This window comes from Erythrolamprus reginae, chromosome 8 (genome assembly GCF_031021105.1).
Source record: "Erythrolamprus reginae isolate rEryReg1 chromosome 8, rEryReg1.hap1, whole genome shotgun sequence".
Classification (NCBI taxonomy): Eukaryota; Metazoa; Chordata; class Lepidosauria; order Squamata; family Dipsadidae; genus Erythrolamprus; species Erythrolamprus reginae.
Window position 1 is genome coordinate 14,446,203 of NC_091957.1, and position 20,663 is coordinate 14,466,865.

General features: G+C 45.8%; 1 protein-coding gene across 1 annotated transcript in view; it reads right to left on the reverse strand.

Annotated features, from left to right (window-relative positions):
* FAM163B (family with sequence similarity 163 member B) overlaps positions 1–12,341 on the reverse strand; it is a 37,678-nt gene extending 25,337 nt beyond the window's left edge. Inside the window, exon 1 of the mRNA XM_070758912.1 lies at positions 12,002–12,341. The gene's annotated coding sequence lies outside the window, so the exon portion shown is untranslated. The remainder of the gene's footprint in view (positions 1–12,001) is intronic.
* Between the last annotated feature and the right edge of the window lie 8,322 nt (positions 12,342–20,663).

Consider the following 20,663-nt stretch of genomic DNA (forward strand, 5'->3'; position numbering starts at 1 on the left):
CTGAGTCTAAGGAGAAGGGCGGCATAAAAATCGAATGAATGAATGAATGAATGAATGAATGAATGAATGAATGAATGAATGAATGAATGAATAAATAAATAAATAAATAAGACTGCTATCCTGTCTCCCATGGTCCTTCTCTTCGCTATACTAGCCAGGCCCATTCATCACATGTTTTGGCCTTCAGTCCCCTAATCCAGTGTTTCCCAACCTTGGCAACTTGAAGAGATCTGGACTTCAACTTCCAGAATTCCCCAGCCAGCTGGGGAATTCTGGGAGTTGAAGTCCAGATTTCTTCAAGTTGCCAAGGTTGGGAAACATTGCCCTAATCAACTTGGTTGCTCTTTGCACTATTTCTAGAGTCTCAACATCTTTTTCATAGAGTGGTGACCAAAACTACAGTAGATGCAGTATTCTAGGTGTAGTCTTGCAAATGAGATCAAGGCAGAGCCTGGACGAGGAGTCTTTCCCCAGAAGCCTCATGGGAAACCTTGGCAATTCGGGAGTTCTCTAAGGGCAGGGAGCCAGTGGCTATGGTCTTGAAAGACACAACCTCTATCACCACTTTGGAGGTAGCAGCCTACAGATATACCTGTGAAATCGGGGCAGCTGAGCATCATGCTGCCTGGCAGGATCGGTGCCCGAGCTCATGGAGCTTACCTTAGGTTGGAAAGAATAAAAAGAATTGATGAAAAAATGGGAGGAAAAATGTAAAGCTCATCTAAGTTTCAATAGACTGGAGAGACTCTGGCAACACAACCTTTGTGGTAGTGGTAGTAGTAGTAGTAGTAGTAGTAGTAGTAGTAGTAGTAGTAATAATAATAATAATAATAATAATAATAATAATAATAATAATAATAAACAATAATAATAACAACAACAACAACAGTAGTAATAATAATAATAATAATGAGGAGGAGGAGGAGGAGAAGAAGAAGAAGAAGAAGAAGAAGAAGAAGAAGAAGAAGAAGAAGAAGAAGAAGAAGAAGAAGAAGAATAATAATTTATTAGATTTATATGCTGCCCCCTCTCCGAAGACTCGGGGCGGCTCACAACATAGCAATAATACAACACAGTACAAATCTAATGTTAAAAAGTTAAAAAGTTAATTAAAAAACATTAATATAACATAATCAGTATCATAAAATCATCCAACTACAAAATCATACACACTCAACCCAATTTATTGTAATACAGAGGTCAGAAAAAAACAGCAAAGGGGTGGGCTTTATCATCCCCACGCCTGGCGACAGAGGTGAGTCTTCAAAGTTTTACGGAAGGCAAGGAGGGTGGGGGCTGTTCGAATCTCTGGGGGGAGTTGATTCCAGAGGCCTGGGGCCACCATAGAGAAGGCCCTTCCCCTGGGTCCCACTAACCGACATTGTTCAGTTGACAGGACCCGGAGAAGGCCAACTCTGTGGGACCTAATCGGCCGCTGGGATTCGTGCGGCATAAGGCGGTCTTGTAGGTATTCTGGTCCGATGCCATGTAGGACTTTATAGGTCATTACCAACACTTTGAATTGTGACCGGAAACTGATCGGCAGCCAGTGCAGGCCACGGAGTGTTGATGAAACATGGGCATACCTAGGGAAGTCCATGATTGCTCGTGCGGCTGCATTCTGCACGATCTGAAGTTTCCGAACACTCTTCAGAGGTAGCCCCATGTAGAGAGCATTGCAGTAGTCAAACCTTGAGGTGATGAGGGCATGAGTGACTGTGAGCAATGACTCCCTGTCCAAGTAGGGCCGCCACTGGTGCACCAGGCGAACCTGGGCAAACGCCCCCCTCGCCACAGCCGAAAGATAGTGTTCCAATGTTAGCTGTGGATCGAGGAGGACGACCAAGTTGCAGACCCTCTCTGAGGGAGTTAATGATCCCCCCCAGGGTAATGGACAGACAGATGGAATTGTCCTTGGGAGGCAAAACCCACAGCCACTCCGTCTTGTCAGGGTTGAGTTGGTGAAGCAGTATAATGTGCAAGTTAGCGGACTGATGAATCCGCTTCCTTTGTGGCAAAGTAGCCATGGGACTCCCTATGCAAAGGCCGCCCAAAATGGAAGGGGACGCTTCTCATGGGAATCCATTTCCAGGACTCTGCTCCCAAACCCAACCTCTTCTGTATGCATCCGTGCCCCCCCCCCCCCGGGTGCCTGGGGAACATGTCCCTGCCTCCTCCTCTCACTTCCAGCAGAGGGCGCCTCTCTTTCAAACTGATCATCTGACTCTGTTTTCTGATTGTTATTCTCATTTCATACATAACTGACTGTGGACTCCCCAGAGTGCTCAAACCCGAGGGCTGAAAACGACACAAGGAGGACCAGGCAAGTTGAGAGAAGGGCCTCCTCCGTTTTTTTTTTTTCATTTTTCTTTCCAAGGTGAGATCTGATTTAGCCGGCATTCCTCAGAGAAAGAGGCAGACGGAACCGATGCTCAAACAACGTCTAAAAATTCTTTCAATGTGACCTTTGCATCACATTAAATATGTTTGCTTTATTTCCTCTCTTCCCTCCCCAACACAAATCAATTAAAGCAGTTTTCATTACTGAAACATAAACAATTTAAATATGGCAACGACAACAACCGGGGGGGGGGGAGACAGGGACCGTAATCCGAACGTTACATTCAAATACACACAAAACTTTATCAGAAGAAGTGTTTGATTGGAACAAGCCAGACAATATTTTAGTTCTGAAACACATTACCCTCCCATTTGATAGTATAGTCTATCCTAGGAGGAAGAATTTGTGGGGTTTTATTTTGGGGACCAAAACCAAATTATCAAAGAGACTTAATTTCCCGAAGCTGCTGCAAGGAACTAAGGCTGGTTTAGAAACATAGAAACATAGAAGTCTGATGGCAGAAAAAGACCTCATGGTCCATCTAGTCTGCCCTTATACTATTTCCTGTATTTTATCTTACAATGGATCTATGTTTATCCCAGGCATGTTTAAATTCAGTTACTGTGGATTTAGCTACCACGTCTGCTGGAAGTTTGTTCCAAGGATCTACTACTCTTTCAGTAAAATAATATTTTCTCATGTTGCTTTTGATCTTTCCCCCAACTAACTTCAGTTTCCTTTCCTTTGGCTGCCAGGTAAGCAAAGAAACTTTGGCCCTGCAAACAAATTTCTGCTAAAAAGGACTAAATGTGACAGAACCTGACTCTTGGCAGAAAGCCCCCTCCCCAAAGAGCCAATCCAACCACCCCAAATGCCCCCTCAGCCAGGACAGGTGAGGAGGACCTTGCTTTGGTCTCTACCCTCCCCCACCCCCAAATACCCCCAAAATTAGGAAATCTATTCTGGCATGAGGGTTCCTCTGACCTCTTCGTATCTCTCAGGTTTTAGGAACTTCTATCTATCTATCTATCTATCTATCTATCTATCTATCTATCTATCTATCTATCTATCTATCTATCTACCTACCTACCTACCTTTCTATCTATCTATCTATCTATCTATCTATCTATCTCTATCTCTAACTATCTCTCTGTCTGTCTGTCTGTCTGTCTATTTAATCCAATACACAATGAGGGTTTTAGTGGGTATATATCTATATACACATAGTAAAATACATGATGAAGGTTATAGAGGAGATACTCATAGTAAAATATATCTAAGAAAGAATAGAAAAGAAGGTATAGTAATAGAGCATATCAATGAAAGAATAGAAGAAGAGATATAGGAATAGAAGAAAGGTATAGGAGATATAGAAGAGCAATAGGACAGGGGACAGAAGGCTCTCTAGTGCACTTGTACTCGCCCCTTACTGACCTCTTAGGAATCTGGATAGGTCAACCGTGGATAATCTATGGGTAAAATGTTGGGGGTTTTGGGATGACACTATGGAGTCCGGTAATGAGTTCCATGCTTCAACAACTCGGTTACTGAAGTCATATTTTTTACAGTCAAGTTGGTGAATATTAAGTTTAAATCTGTTGTGTGCTCTTGTGTTGTTGTGGTTGAAGCTGAAGTAGTCGCCGACAGGCAGGACGTTGCAGCATATGATCTTGTGGGCAATACTTAGACCTTGTTTAAGGCGTAAACTACTTCTTTTTCACCAAACTCTTAAGGGCTAATTGTTTTAACAAGGATTCTACTTTGGAGGTTAACGTGCCTTGCTTTAATTTTATATTGCTTCATGCTTTTTCATTGTTGTTAGCCAACTTGGAAGATAGAAAAAAAGGAGAAAATCAGCCATAGGTTAGCAACAACAATTTGCATTTTAGCCTGAAATTTTGCTGGTTTGCCTCCAATGAAATACCGTGTTTCCCCGATAGTAAGACCCCCCCGATTGTAAGACATATGGGGGGTTTCAGGGGGGTCGGCTTATATAAGCCATACCCCGAAAGTAAGACATATGTCTTACTTTCGGGGAAACACGGTACTAAAAGCGAGGGAGCAGTTCGCAGCGCCCTGGCGGCGGTTCCCTCCGCTTTGACGGCGCTGGTCCGCTCGCTCGTCCCCGCAACCGACCCACATTTCCGGGTTGGCGAGCCTGGATTGTTTTTCCTGCGAGCGGTGGTCCCCGCTAAGCCTTCGCTTAGCGGGGACCAGCGCTCGCAGGAAAAACAATCCAGGCTGAGTGAGGCTTCGGACCAGCGCCGTCCTTCGCCTCACATTTCCGGGTTGGCGAGCCTGGATTGTTTTTCCTGCGAGCGCTGGTCCCCGCTAAGCCTTCGCTTAGCGGGGACCAGCGCTCGCAGGAAAAACAATCCAGGCTGAGTGAGGCTTCGGACCAGCGCCGTCCTTCGCCTCACATTTCCGGGTTGGCGAGCCTGGATTGTTTTTCCTGCGAGCGCTGGTCCCCGCTAAGCCTTCGCTTAGCGGGGACCAGCGCTCGCAGGAAAAACAATCCAGGCTGAGTGAGGCTTCGGACCAGCGCCGTCCTTCGCCTCACATTTCCGGGTTGGCGAGCCTGGATTGTTTTTCCTGCGAGCGCTGGTCCCCGCTAAGCCTTCGCTTAGCGGGGACCAGCGCTCGCAGGAAAAACAATCCAGGCTCGCCAACCCGGAAATGCGAGGCGAAGGACGGCGCTGGTCCGAAGTTGTAGAAGCGAGCCGAGCGGGCAGCCGGAGCTGCGCCCTCCTTCGCCCGCCTCCTTTCCGGCAGGCAGGTGGGGCTGCCCAACTGCGCAGAGCGGCTCCTCCCCTCCAGACGCGTGTCGGGGAAGCGGGTCGGTTGCGGGAACGAGCGAGCGGACCAGCGCCGTCAAAGCGGAGAGAACCGAGCAGATCAGCTGCTGGGCGGCCTCCCTGGGTCTTCCCGACTTCACCCTGTCAATTTGGTTAGTGGAGGCGGGAAACGGCAGGGGGGGGTATGTAAGACATACCCCGAAAGTAAGACCTAGTGGGGCTTTTGCGGGTAAAAAGATAGTAAGACACTGTCTTACTATCGGGGAAACACGGTAGTGGAAATGCTGTACATGCATTGGACTGACCATCATGTTGCCACAGCTGGGCTGACATAGCTGTGGACCCCAAAACCAGAGGTTGTCCAGTGCCAGGAGAAAGTTCTGAGATGGAAGAAAGGCTCAGAAAGGAATGGGTGAGAGAGAAAGCATGAGATCGCAGCTGAATAGACTCAGCCTTGTCATTTAGAAGGCTGAGCGAAGCATGTTTTGAACTCATAGAAACATAGAAAAAGACTGACGGCAGAAAAAGACCTCAGGATCCATCTAGTCTGCCCTTATACTATTTTTTGCATTTATCTTAGGGTGGATCTATGTTTATCCCAGGCATGTTTAAATTCAGTTACTGTGGATTTACCAACCACACCTGCTGGAAGTTTGTTCCAAGGATCTACTACTCTTTCAGTAAAATAATATTTTCTCATGTTGCTTTTGATCTTTCCCCCAACTAACTTCAGATTGTGTCCCCTTGAAAGTGAACACAAGAACAAGGGGACACAATCTGAAGTTAGTTGGGGGAAAGATCAAAAGCAACTTCCAGCAGACGTGGTTGGTAAATCCACAGTCACTGAATTTAAACATGCCTGGGATAAACAAAGATCCATCCTAAGATAAAATACAGGAAATAGTATAAGGGCAGACTAGATGGATCATGAGGTCTTTTTCTGCCGTCAGTCTTCTATGTTTCTATGAATTCAAAACATGCTTCACTCAGCCGTCTAAATCAGTGATTTTCAACCCTTTTTGAGCCGCGGCACATTTTTTACATTTACAAAACCCTGGGGCACACCACCAACCAAAATTACACAAAATGACACTCTAACGCAGTACATATTATACATCTAGTTAATAATATAGTTTCTAAATGTATTTATACTCACTTAGTGTGAAACCTGGGCATGTTTCAATGAACACAAAAGGGATATCCTAGCAGGAATGGTAGCTTGAGGACCCATGTTTAATTTCCCGACAGCACACCTGACCATGTCTCACAGCACACTAGTGTGCCCCGGCACACTGGTTGAAAAACACTGGTCTAAATGACAAGGCTGAGTCTATTCAGCTGTGATCTTGGCTGCCACTTCCAGGACTTACACTGGTTGAGTTGGAGGGAAAATCCCAATTTATTATTTAAATTAAAAATGCTTCAAAATAAGTCTGCCTGAGTTTAAGAGCCAAAGTAAATTTATGCTCATGACACCCCAATGCTTTATATACACTTTCTTTATTGATCATTTTTCTTCGATTTAAAAAAATGTAGGATGCGTTTGTGGAGCCAAACAACAGACCAGCAACCAAACCACATGCCTGTGGACAGTCCAGCTAGCCAGGTCCCTCTGCTCATCCCCACCTGATAGTGCCCAAAAAAAGCAGACGTAATGGGAATAACGATAAAATTATTTAAAATATTAAACTTAGAGAGAAAAACCAAATTGATATTAGGAGGAAATACTATTAATATAAAGCACTATTATACCCTTGAGAAAATGAAACAAAAATGGACATATTAATAGGAAAATTAACAAGATGTATATATGTGTAATAACTAATAAAGGGAAAATATTATTATAAATGAATGAGCTGCAAACCAATTACACCACTATATAGCAGGTGTCAATATTAAGCTATGATATCAAATAATCCATGTGTAAAGCATGATGCTTTATTTTTTGTTGTATGTTGTATTGTTGTTCTGTTTTTTCTTCGTTTTCTTTCTTTTTTAATGTATATATTTAATAAAGTATTTTTTTTAAAAAAGCAGACGTAAAAGCTCAACTAACACCCCACACACACACACACACACAAACACACACCACAGAAGGTGCAGCAAGCAGGACCCTCTCAGGGACCACAAAATCCCCAGGGTGAATAAAGACAGGAGGAGCTGCAGCTATAACAGGCAGAGCAAGACAAAACCTAACCTCACAGCCATCCTCCTCCTCCCCAGCCTTGGCATCATCTGGAGAGCAGGCAGCAAACACACAGCCCACGATTTGGGGGCGGCCATCAAAATGCAGATGCAGAATTGAAAAACGAGCAAGTTCTCAGCCTCGGCTGCTTAGTGACACCCCAATCCCTAAAAGGATCAATTTGGGAGACTCTCCCTCCTCCCCTACACCCTCCGCCCCCCTAAGCAAAGCAGGGCTGTTGCTTTCCCTGTGCTGGGCTTCCTGTTTTATTTATTTATTAGAGTTGAAAGGGACCTTGCAGGTCATCAGGTCCAACCCCGTGCTCAAGCAGGAAATCCTACACCTCCCAATCTCCAATCTCCTCTTGAAAATGGGTTGATCAGTCTGACCGTCAGGAAATTCTTCCTTATGTCCAGGTTGAATTTCTCCTTGGTCAGCTTCCATCCGTTGTTCCTCGTCTGGCCCAATGACTCTTTCACAGTCACTACTGCTAAGTGAGGTTCCTCCCAGACTGAATGCGTGTCTAGGGTTTTGTTTTTTTTAATCTAGGTGTAGGACTTTTTATTTTATTTTATTTATTTATTTATTGGATTTGTATGCCGCCCCTCTCCGCAGACTCGGGGCGGCTAACAGCAATAATAAAACAATGTACAATAATAATCCAATAAATACTAAAAAAGATTAAAAAACCATTGATATAAAAAACCAAACATACAAACAGACATACCATACATGAAATTGTAAAGGCCCAGGGGGAAAGAGCATCTCAATTCCCCCATGCCTGGCAGCAGAGGTGGGTTTTAAGTAGCTTATGAAAGGCAAGGAGGGTGGGGGCAATTCTAATCTCTGGGGGGAGTTGGTTCCAGAGGGCCAGGGCCGCCACAGAGAAGGCTCTTCCCCTAGGTCCTGCCAAGCGGCATTGTTTAGTTGACGGGACCCGGAGAAGACCCACTCTGTGGGACCTAACCGGTCGCTGGGATTCGTGCAGCAGAAGACGGTCCCTACTCTACTCAACATTGAACATCATTTTGTTACTTTGGGCCCACAGTGTTCATCTATCTAGGTCCTTCTGTATTCTGAGCCTATCCTCTAGGGCAGTGTTTCCCAACCTTGGGAACTTGAAGATATCTGGACTTCAACTCCCAGCATTCGCTGGCTGGGGAATTCTGGGATTTGAAGTCCAAATATCTTCAAGTTGCCAAGGTTGGGAAACACTGCTCTAGGGCAGTGATGGCGAACCTTTTTTTCCTCATGTGCCGAAAGAGCATGGGTGCGCGCTATCATGCATGCGCAAGTGCCCACAGTCATAATTCAATGCCTGGGGAGGGCAAAAACAGCTTCCCCGTCCCCCAGAGGCCTTCTGGAGGCTGGAAATGGCCTGTTTCCCAACTTCTGGTGGGCCCAGTAGGCTCGTGTTTCACCCTCTCCAGGCTCCAAAGGCTTCCCTGGAGCTGGGGGAGAGTAAAAACACCCTCACCCACCCCCTGGAGTCTCTCTGGAAGCCAAAAGTGCCCTAGAGTCTCAGCGTGAACCAAAAATCAGCTGGCCGGCACACACATGCACATTGGAGCTGAGCTAGGGCAACAGCTCGCGTGCCAGCAGATATGGCTCCGTGTGCCACCTGTGGCCCCCCTGCCATAGGTTCCCCATCACTGCTCTAGGGTGTTGGCTACCCCCACCAGCTTGGTATCATCCGCAAATTTGATTAGTTCCCCCTCTATTCCCTCATCTAGGTCATTAATGAAAATGTTGAAGAGCACAGGGCCCCGGACTGAACTCTGTGGTGCCCCACTGCCTACCTTCTTCCATGTGGATTTGGAGCCGTTGAGGACACCTCATTGGGTGCGGTTGGTCAGCCAACCTTTTATCCATGTACATGTGTTATAATCTACCCCGTTTTTTTCTAATTTGTGGATGAGGAGATCGTGATTTACTTTATCAAAAGCTTTACTGGTCCAAGTATATTAGGTCTTGAACTACTGATTTGGTTATGGTGTTGAAAAATGATATGAGGTTGGTTTGGCATGATTTGTTTCTGACAAACCCATGTTGGCTGTTGGTTATTATCTTGTTTGTTTCTAGGAAGTGGCAAAGCTGGTTTTTGGTTATTTTTTTCCAATATTTTTCCAGGTATAGAAGTCAGACTGATTGATCTGTAGTTGCATGGGACTGTCTTTTTTTATATTGGGGGGGATGGGGACTACATTGGCTCTTTTCCAATCTTCCGGTAGCTCTCCTGTGTTCCAGGATTTTTGGTAGATAAGGAGTAGTGTCTCCGCGGTGATATCTGCCAGTTCTTTTAGGACTCTGGGGTGTATTCCGTCTGGTCCTGGCAGTTTGTAGTTGAGCTCCCACAAGTAGTTCCTTATTGTGTTTTTATTTATGTTGAGTTCTGGGGCTGTTTTTTGCAACTGTGTTGCAGGTTAGTGGGTTGGTGGTTTCTTTTTGTGTGAAAACTGATGCAAAATAGGTGTTGAGCAGCTGTGCTTTGTCTCTGTTATCTTTGATTTCTTTACCATCTGCATTTTTTAGTGTAGCGACTGCTTCCTTGATTTTCTTCTTCTTGTTTATGTGGTGGAAGAAGCTTCTTTTGTTGTCATTGACTTTCATTGTGAGGTATTGTTCGCGTCAGGCCTTTGCTGTTCTTATAATTTGTTTGCAGATTCTGGCTGTTTGTTGAAATTCTGCCTTGGTTATGTGTCCTTCTTTCCATTTTTTGTATTTGACTTTTTTTTTTCTTTTAGGTTGTCTGGGAGGTCTTTGTTTAGCCATGCTGGTTTCTTTTTTGGTTTTCTTTTTTTCCCTTTTCATAGGGATTCTGTTGTTTTGGACATCTATGATTGTGTTTCTCAGGGCCTCTCAGGCTTCCTTTGTAGATTTACTGTACCATTCATTCATTCATTCATTCATTCGTTCATTCATTCATTCACTCATTCATTTTTTATTGGATTTGTATGCCGCCCCTCTCCGGAGACTCGGGGCGGCTAACAGCAATAATAAAACAGCATACAATAATAATCCAATACTAAAAACAGTTAAAAACCCATTATTATAAAAACCAAACATACATACAGACATACCATGCATAAAATTGTAAAGGCCTAGGGGAAAGAGTATCTCAATTCCCCCATGCCTGGTGGCAGAGGTGGGTTTTAAGCAGCTTACGAAAGGCAAGGAGGGTGGGGGCAATTCTAATCTCTGGGGGGAGTTGGTTCCAGAGGGCCGGGGCCACCACAGAGAAGGCTCTTCCCCTGGGTCCCGCCAAGCGACATTGTTTTAGGACTTCCTTCTAGGGGATCTTTCCCAAGTTGTCTCCAAGCTTATTGAAGTCCACTTTTCTGAAGTCTGGGACTATAGTGGTGTTGGGTCCAGCAGTTAGTGATTGCATTATACAGTATTGTATTTTTGGATGTCGTGATCACTTTCACCCAATGTCCCTTTTACTTCAATTCCCTCTATCATTTCTTCTCTGTTTGTGAATATTAGGTCTAGTGTTGCAGTCCCTCTGGTTCCTGTTTCCAGTTTTTGGGCCAGAAAGTTTTATTTATTATTTATTTATTTATTGGATTTCTATGCAGCCCCCTCTTGTTGTTTGAGCAATAATTTTCTGTCCTCCTACCATTCTCTCCAACTCTGCAAATAAAGTTGCTCACCTTTCCATACACACAGAGAGAGACACACACACATCGGCTGTGAACTCTGGTCAATTCCCAGTCCTGTTCTGTCCTGCAAAGGTGCTTGGTGGAGAATCTGCTCTCCTTTGCTAGAGCCGGAAAGGCAAACTTTGCAAGGAACCAAGGATGCTGTCCCCCACAGAAAGCCCACCCGTGAGCCTCTTGGCCAAAGGGGGCGAGGGTGGGGTCTGTAGGCCCTTCTCCCACAAGCCCTTCCAGACCCAACCTCTTCCACCCTGCCAGGGCCTCTGCAGTTCTCCTTCAGGGCTTCCAGAGGGCTGCTGCCGTGACAAGGCCACGAAGGAGCAGGGCCTGCTGGGGAGACCAAGGTCACCTCTGGCCACAGGACCCCCTCCCCGCTCTCTTGGAGCCCAGCAAGGACCCTCCCCGCCCGTCCTCCCTCCCCCTGAAAGGGCTTCCAGCCGCTTTCCTCCTGGGCAGGGAGCCGGGCGCTTAGATGCCTCCAGCATCCTTCCTTTGGGCAGCCTTCCTCTTCGAGGGGCGAGGGGAAGAGAGATGACGCCTCCTCACAGGCGCTCCTTTCGGCTGCCGGTGGTCTAGTGCTCGCAGGCAGAGAAGCGGCGGCCAGTCCCCCACCCCCACACGCCATGCCTCCAGCCCCGAACTTCTCTGCTGCTCTGCCTGGCGCCCGCAGCCCGGAAAGGCCAGGCCCCAGCTGGGCACCGGCTCTCCACCGTCCGCACACTCCGGACTCCGGCTTGCAACGCTCGAGTGGCTCCCTCCCTCCCTCCCTCCCTCCCTCCCTCCGTGGACCGGCCGGCAGTCCCTGGGCCGCTCCAGTTTCGGGCCGCGTCTTGCGGCAGGCAGCCAGCATCCTGAGCGAGCGGGAGCGCCGCCACGGCTTCCCCGGGAAAAGGTCACGCGTGGCCGAAGCGGAGCCCGCGACAGCAGAGCCGAGGCTGAGCCAGGCGGAGGCGGCGCAGCGGAGTCTCCGCTCCGGAGCCAGCGTTGGGGGGGGGGGGAGGCGCCGCTCTGCATCTCTTACCTCCGACGCACGGAAGGGAGCGGGACCCGCTGGCGCAGCTGTCCGTCTGCTCTCAGGCCCGCACCGCCGCTGGCCGGGGCTTCCGCCGGGGGCGCATCAGGGAGCAAGGGAGGCGGCCGGCACGGAGCTGCTTTCCCGTTGGCTGCGCCGCCGCCGCCGCCGTCGGAACCCTCCCGGGAGAGCCGCCGGCCCCCGCACCTGCCACCCCGGGAGAGCTGGGCTGGGCCGGCAAGAGCGGCCCGCGCGGGAGCACCTCCGGCCGATGTTACAGGGCAAAGCGAGGCGGCGGGCTCAGGAGCTGCAGCCGGGCAGGAGCGAAGGATGCGTGCCGCCGTTCTCGGCGGGAGGGGGGAGCGGGAGGGGGAGGCGCGCACGCGCGAGGCGGCCCCGCGGGGGCGCCGTCTCTCCTCTGACCCCCCCCCCCCTCGCCGGACCCGCCCCCTCCGCCGCACGCCTCCGCACGGGCCGTTTCTGGCATTCCGCTGCCCGTTCCCCTCCCCCCGGCAAGGGAGGCTCGGGGGCGCTTCGGCGGATCTCTTCCCCACGCCCCGTCCGTGGGAGCCGCCCTGGGAATGGGGGAAGGCCGGGGCTGGTCCGCCCCGACGCCGCTCTGGCCGGCCTTGTCCCCAGCGGAGAGGCTGCCTTGGGCCGCCCCGGCGCCCGACGGTGCTTTGGCCGGTCCCGCTCTGCCCTGGCAGCGGCGCGTTGCTCTTGCTAGAGCGGAGCTTCTGAGCGGAGTTGGCAACCTCCGAGTCCCTTTGGTTGGCCTTCCCCAACTGGCCTCCGGGCCTGGTCAAGAGCTCGCTGGCACCCGGAGCCGCAAGGGAAGCCTCCCAGACCCGTGGACGATGGTTTGTCACCCAGTTAACGGGATGTGGTCAAGTCTCTGTCATTATATATTATTATAGGCTTCTCCCCAGATTTAATACTCAAGATGAACTATGATCTAGCAGAACAGACCTTGCGACAAAGGGTGGAGGACATGGAGAGGCAGGAGGACTTGGGTAGAGCTCCACTGTTTCTGGCCCCAGATGCCACTAGATATGTTATGGCTCTTGCAAGATACCTGGGACAGATAGAGCCGGCAAGCCATTGAAAGGCATTTGCTCTTGTACTGTGCTGTGCGCTTCCATCTGCCGTTTTGTACGGCAAGTACAAGGGAAGTCCAGCCACTGAAAGATTTTGCCCTTGTGGCTCAGGAGAGGTGGAGACTGAGGGACACATGCTCCTGAGATGCTCCTTTTACACTGACATTAGGAGAAAGAATATTCTACCACTTATTGAGGGATATCCTGGCTGCTCGGATGTTGCCTATTTCGGGTGGTTGCTTGGGGATGAGCAGGCCAGGATTATGGCGTGGGTGGCCAGATTCTGTGCAGCAACAGCGGGGATTCGTCGCAAATGTGTGCCTTCATAGCGAGATATGTACATCTCTTGTATCGTTACAATGGGTCAATCTTGGTTGTTCAGCCAAAAGTTCTGTTTCCTGTTCTTTTTCCTTTTAATTATTATTAATATTATATTGATGGTCTTTGACCTTAAATAAAATTTATATATTACTATTATTTATATTATTATTTATTAGATTTGTATGCCGCCCCTCTCCGCAGACTCGGGGTGGCTCACAACAGTTATAAAACAATATACAATAACAAATCTAATATTAAAAGTCTAAAATAACAATTTAACATTAAAAGCCTAAAAAAACCATTAATTAAACCTCATCATCCAGGGCCCGGTTGTCCCAAAGGTCCGGGGAGGCAACTGGACAGTCCTGGGTGTTGTTATTTTTTTTCAAAGAACTTTCGCTTCTCATCCCCAAGAAGCTTCTTCAGCTCTGACAGGGTAGTGGGGGGTGGAAGGATTTATATTATTTGCAGACAGTAATTTCAAAAGAAAAACAAGAATGTCTAGTTGCCTCCTGAAAAAACACCTTTGGGATAACCGTGACTTGGACGACTGAGAGTCTCTACAGACTTGTAGCTATACCATTTGGGATGAAGACCCTTTGAATGGAGTGGGAGTAGGAATGGATTTCCAGAGGGGGGGAAATTACGGACCACAGGTGAAACTCAAAAAATTAGGATATTGTACAAAAGTTCATTTATTTCAGTAATGCAATAAAAGATGAAACAATATATGAGAGAAGCTTATTGCATGCAAGGCAAAATAGTTCAAGACGTGATTTGTCCTCATTGTGATGGTTATGGAGTGCAGCTCATGAAAACCCCAAATCCACCATCACAGAAAACTAGAATATTACATGCAATCAATAAAACAAGGATTGTACCTAGAACAATATTGGACCTCTGAAAAGTATAAGCATGCATATATACTCAGTACTTGGTTTGAGCCCCTTTTGCGGCAATCACTGCCTTAACGCGATGTGGCCAGAAAGCTATCAGCCAGTGGCACTGCCGAAGTTAGTTAGTTAGTTAGTTAGTTAGTTAGTTAGTTAGTTAGTTAGTTAGTTAGTTAGTTAGTTAGTTAATTATTAGATTTGTATGCCACCCCTCTCCGTAGCCTCGGGGCGGCTTAGAGCAATGATAAAAACAATTATAATGACAAATCTAATAGTTACACTCTAAAATAACAATAATACATTAAAAAATGTACGAATCCCAGCAACCGGTTAGGTCCCACAGAGTGGGTCTTCTCCGGGTCCCGTCAACTAAACAATGCCGCTTGGCGGGACCCAGGGGTAGAGCCTTCTCTGTGGTGGCCCCGGCCCTCTGGAACCAACTCCCCCCAGAAATTAGAATTGCCGCCACCCTCCTTGCCTTTCATAAGCTACTTAAAACCCACCTCTGCCGCCAGGCATGGGGGAATTGAGATACTCTTTCCCCCTAGGCCTTTATAATTTTATGCATGGTATGTCTGTATGTATGTTTGGTTTTTATATTAATGGGTTTTTAATCATTTTTAGTATTGGATTATTATTGTACACTGTCTTGTTATTGCTGTTAGCCGCCCCAAGTCTCTGGAGAGGCGTGGCATATAAATCCAAATAATAATAATAATAATAATAATAATAATAATAATAATAATAATAATAATAATAATAATAATACAGTAATAATAATAATTCTAAAAAACAAAAAACGCAATATATAAAAAACATACATGCAGTCATATCATGCACAAAACCTACATAGGCAGGGGGAGATGTTTCAGTTCCCCCACGCTTGATGAAAGAGGTGGGTTTTAAGGAGTTTACCAAAGGCAAGGAGGGTGGGGGCATTTCTAATCTCTGGAGGGAGCTGATTCCAGAGGGTCGGAGCCACCATAGAGAAGGCTCTTCCTCTGGGTCCCGCCAAACGACATTGTTTAGTTGACGGGACCCGGAGGGAAGTGTTGTAGAAGGCCAGGATGCTTCAGCTGTTCTGCATTGTTCGGTCTCATGTCTCTCATCTTTCTCTTGGCAGTGCCCCGTAGATCAGTGGTTCTCAACCTTTCTAATGCCACGACCGCTTAATACAGTTCCTCAGGTTGTGATGACCCCCCAACCAGAAGTATAGCGCCAATTCTCCCAACAGAACTTTAAGCTGATTGGCAGGAAGGCCAGAGGGATACCTCCACTGTAAACACCTGATTGGTCGGATTGTAAAAATATGTTCCAAGCAGTGAAGGGCTACCAAAATATTGACAGCCACACTGTGGGCATGACTTATGCATTTTCTTTCAACATCTTTCAGCGCAAATTGGGTGCTCTGGAGTGCAGCTCCATTTTTTTTACCCCAATGTGTTCCCCCCTCCCACCTCAGTCCAGGCAGTAGCCCACCCCTGGTACCAAGGTGCCAGAATAGAAGCTTTCGTTCCTAACACCATGGGAAATTTGTCTTTTCCCATGGTCTTAGGTGACCCCTGTAAAACGATCATTCAACCCCCAAAGGGGTCCCAACCCCCAGGTTTATTTATTTATTTGTTTATTTTTTATGCCGCCCTTCTCCTTAGACTCAGGGCAGCTTAAAACATGTTAGCAATAGCACTTTTTAACAGAGCCAGGCTATTGCCCCCACAATCCGGGTCCTCATTTTACCCACCTCGGAAGGATGGAAGGCTGAGTCAACCTTGAGCCGGTGATGAGATTTGAACCGCTGACCTTCAGATCTACAGTCAGCTTCAGTTGCCTGCTGTACAGCACCCTACCTGCTGCGCCACCCCAGCTCAGATTGAGAACCATGCCATAAATCCTCTATGGCAGGGGTCTCCAACCTTGGGCATTTTAAGCCTGGTGGACTCCAACTCCCAGAATTCTGGGAGTTGAAGTCCACCAGGCTTAAAATGCCCAAGGTTGGAGATCCCTGCTCTATAGGGTTTGGGTCAGGCATATTTGCTGGTCAATCAAGCACAGTAATCCCATGGTCATTGAACCAGGTTTTGGTGCTTTTGGCAGTGTGGGTAGGTGCCAACTCCCGCTGGAAAATGAAGTCAGCATCCCTATAGCCACCCCAAGTCTACGGAGAGGGACGGCATACAAATCAAATAAATGAATGAATGAATGAATGAATAAATAAATATACAAGCAAGCAAGCAAACAAACAAACAAGCAAGCAAACAAGCAAGCAAACAAGCAAACAAGCAAGCAAACAAGCAAGCAAACAAGCAAACAAGCAAGCAAACAAGCAAGCAGGGAAGCAAACAAGCAAGCAAACAAACAAGCAAACAAACAAGCAAGCAAACAAGCAAGCAAGCAAGCAAACAAGCAAGCAAGCAAGCAAGCAAACAAGCAAGCAAACAAGCAAACAAACAAGCAAGCAAACAAACAAGCAAACAAACAAACAAGCAAGCAAGCAAACAAGCAAGCAAACAAATAAATATAAAGCTTGTCTGCTGAAGGAAGCATGAAGTGGTCCAAAATCTCCTGGTAGACGGCTGCACTGACCCTGGACTTAAGGAAGCATAGTGGACCGAAACCAGCAGATGACATGGCTCCCCAAATCCACACAGACTGGGGAAACCTTTGTATGTGATTTTGAAACCAAGGGCCCAGAGTATGGAGAAAGGATGGAGAGGCACTCATTGCAACATGCTTGAAGTCCAATGTGATGTTTCCACTGTCTGTGTTGATTTGGGGATCCATGTCATCTGCTGGTGTTGGGGTCACTGTGCTGTCCAGGGTTCTCCTACTTGAGAGGGCTGGACTAGAAGACCTCCAAGGTCCCTGAAAGCTCTATTCTAATTCTAATTTTATCATCCTTTCTTGTATGAAGATATTTGGAAAGCAGAAGAGGCAGTGAAAGAAGCTCGGGGATGATCCAAGAGGGATTTGTGGGGATGGACAAAATAAAATAGGTCTTATACGTTTGAATCATCCTGTGTAATATTGAAGGAGACTGAAGTAGCTAGGAATGTCTAGCCTAGAAAGGAGAAAGACTGGGGAGTCATGACAACTGTCTTCATATATTTGGGGGCCTGTCACAGAGAAGAGAGGATTGACTTGTTCTCCAAAGTACCAGAGGGCAGGACAAGAAGTGTCAATTGCCAATTAGCGAACCCAAAACAAGGAGACACTCTCGGGAGATCTGAATTCCCAAAAGTAAAACTTTAGTGGTTATATCATGTTGGTGCTGAAGAAACAAAACCAGCTCTAGTTTTCCCACGCAAATGCTTCCCCAGAAAGGGAACAATACCTTCCCTTTCTCCACAAACCTGGGTCATCACATTGTCTAATTATAAGACGTTCTTTTGTTATGGGAACAGAGTCCATCTCTTTCTTAAGCACCTCCAGTGGTGACCTTGATGGCTTCCATGCTCCCAGGATATTCTCCATACATTCTCCAGGTTCCATTTCCCTCCCTCTAGTTCATTGGCAAGGGGCGAGTACAAGTGCACTAGAGTGCCTTCCGTCCCCTGTCCTATTGCTCTCCTATATCTCCAATACCTTTCTTCTATTCCTATATCTCTTCTTCTATTCTTTCATTGATATGTTCTAATACTATATCTTCCTTTCTATTATTTTTTAGATATATTTTACTATGAGTATCCCCTCTATAACCTTCATCATGTATTTTACTATGTGTATATAGATACACACTAAAACCCTCATTGTGTATTGGACAAAATAAATAAATAAAATAAGTTGAAAAGCTTTAAGGTTTGAAAGGAGCAAAGTGGTTCAATCTTGACAAGCTTGTTAGACACCCAACCTAGAAGTAAGAAGAAATTTCCGAACAGTGCGAACAATTAATCAATAGAAAAGCTTACTTGGAGTTGTAGCTACTCCATCGCTGTGAGGTTCAAAAATAAACTGGACATTCTTTTTCCGGGAAGGTATTGAGCAAGTATTGGACTAGAATATGTTTGTGTGTATGCTTTTTAAATAATGGGTTTTTAGACTTTTAATAGTAGATTTGTTATTTTAGACTTTTAATATTAGATTTGTTACTGTAAATTGTTTTATTACTGCTGTGAGTCGACCCGAGTTTGTGGGGAGGGGCGGCATACAAATCTAATAAATAATAATGATGATGATGATGATTATGATGATGACGACAACAACAACAACAACAATAATAATAATAATAGTAATATGATCCACTGGAACTTGTGCCGGAACTACCATTTACCAGTGGCAAAGAACTGGTGGGATCATAAGCCCAAAAAAGTGGTCGAAAATGAGCAAGCAAAACTACTGTGGGACTTCCGACTTCAGACTGACCGAATTCTGAAGCATAACACACCGGACATTGTGATCGTGGAGAAAAAGAATGTATGGATCATCGACATCGCAATCCCAGGGGACAGCAGAATTGAGGAGAAGCAGCTAGAGAAATTAGTGAAATACGAAGATCTAAAAATTGAGCTGCAACGACTCTGGCATAAGCCAGTGAAAGTGGTCCCAGTGGTACTTGGCACACTGGGCGCAGTGCCAAAGGATCTCAGCGGACATTTGAAAACCATCGGAATTGACAAAATCTCCATCTGTCAATTGCAAAAGGCCGCTTTACTGGAATTAGCACACATAATTCGCTGCTACATCACGCAGTCCTAGGTGCTTGGGAAGTTCCCGACTGGTGATGAAATACGAAATCCAGCATAGTGATCTCGTTTGCTGTGTTGTATTGATGATGATGATAATAATAATAATAATAATAATAATAATAATAATAATAATAATAATAATAATAATAATAATAATAATAAAAGACTTCGGAGGTCCCTTGGAGTCTATGATTGAAGGAAGAAGTGGAAGAGACATTTATTGCTTCTGGAGTGTTGAGAGAGCAAAGATCTAAAAATAATGGAATGAAATTTAATAGAGATAGACTTTGCTCTTCCTTTACGTAACAGAAATAAAATGTTAAAGCAATCCTGGCTTGCCACTAATACTTTCCCAAAAGTTCTTGAAATGCTGGTTGATGGCACGTAGAGTGCAGGCAGCAGTTGGGTAGATCTGCAGAATGGCAGGCACCCGTCAGCTGCCTGCTAAATCCTGTTGCAGGTCAGCTGCAAAGAGGCAAAGAAAGGAGCAAAAAGGAAGAGACCTCACCTACAAAAAGATATTGACAAAATGGAACGGGTCCAAAGACGGGCTACAAGAATGGTGGAAGGTCTTAAGCATAAAATGTATCAGGAAAGACTTAATGAACTCAATCTGTATAGTCTGGAGGACAGAAGGGAAAGGGGGGACATGATCGAAACATTTAAATATGTCAAAGGGTTAAATAAGGTTCAGGAGGGAAGTGTTTTTAATAGGAAAGTGAACACAAGAACAAGGGGACACAATGTGAAGTTAGTTGGGGGAAAGATCAAAAGTAACATGAGAAAATATTATTTTACTGAAAGAGTAGTAGATCCTTGGAACAAACTTCCAGCAGACGTGGTTGGTAAATCCACACTAACTGAATTGAAACATGCCTGGGATAAACATATATCCATCCAGGCTCAAGGTTGACTCAGCCTTCCATCCTTCCAAGGTGGGTAAAATAAGGACCCAGATTGTGTGGGGCAATATCTTCACTCTCTGTAAACCGCTTAGAGAGGGCTGTAAAACACTGTGTGGTATATAAATCTAACTGCTATTGCTATTGCTATAAAGTGTTCCCTTGATTTTCGCGGGTTTGAACTTCGCGAATAGCCTATACCACGGTTTTTCAAAAAATATTAATTAAAAAATACTTTGCGGGTTTTTTTCCTATACCACAGTTTTTCCCGCCCAATGACATCATACATCATTGCCAAATTAATAATTTTTGCAAATAAATAACAAAAAAAATAATTATTGTTAATAAATAATTATGCTTATAAATATCAGGATCACTAAGTGTCTTGTTCAATGGTGAGTACCAGTAATAATGGTGAGTAAATGGTTGTTAAGGGAATGGGAAATGGTAACTTAAGGGTTTAAAGTGTTAAGGCATGGCTTGTGATCCTGTCCATAACCCAAAATGGTGTATTTACTTCCACATCTCTACTTCGCGGAAATTTGACTTTCATGGGCGGTCTCGGAATGCATCCCCCGCGGAAATCGAGGGAACACTGTAATATTGATGACAGCATTCCTTATTATTATTATTCTGATGGCTGCAAACAAATCTATTCATGTTGAAGCTTTTTTTTTAATAGTCTTCCCTAGTTAAAAAATAATTTGAATTATTTGCTCAATAGTGAAATTGCTGTTGCCACAGAAAGCAACTGCATAAACAACATAAATATCCTG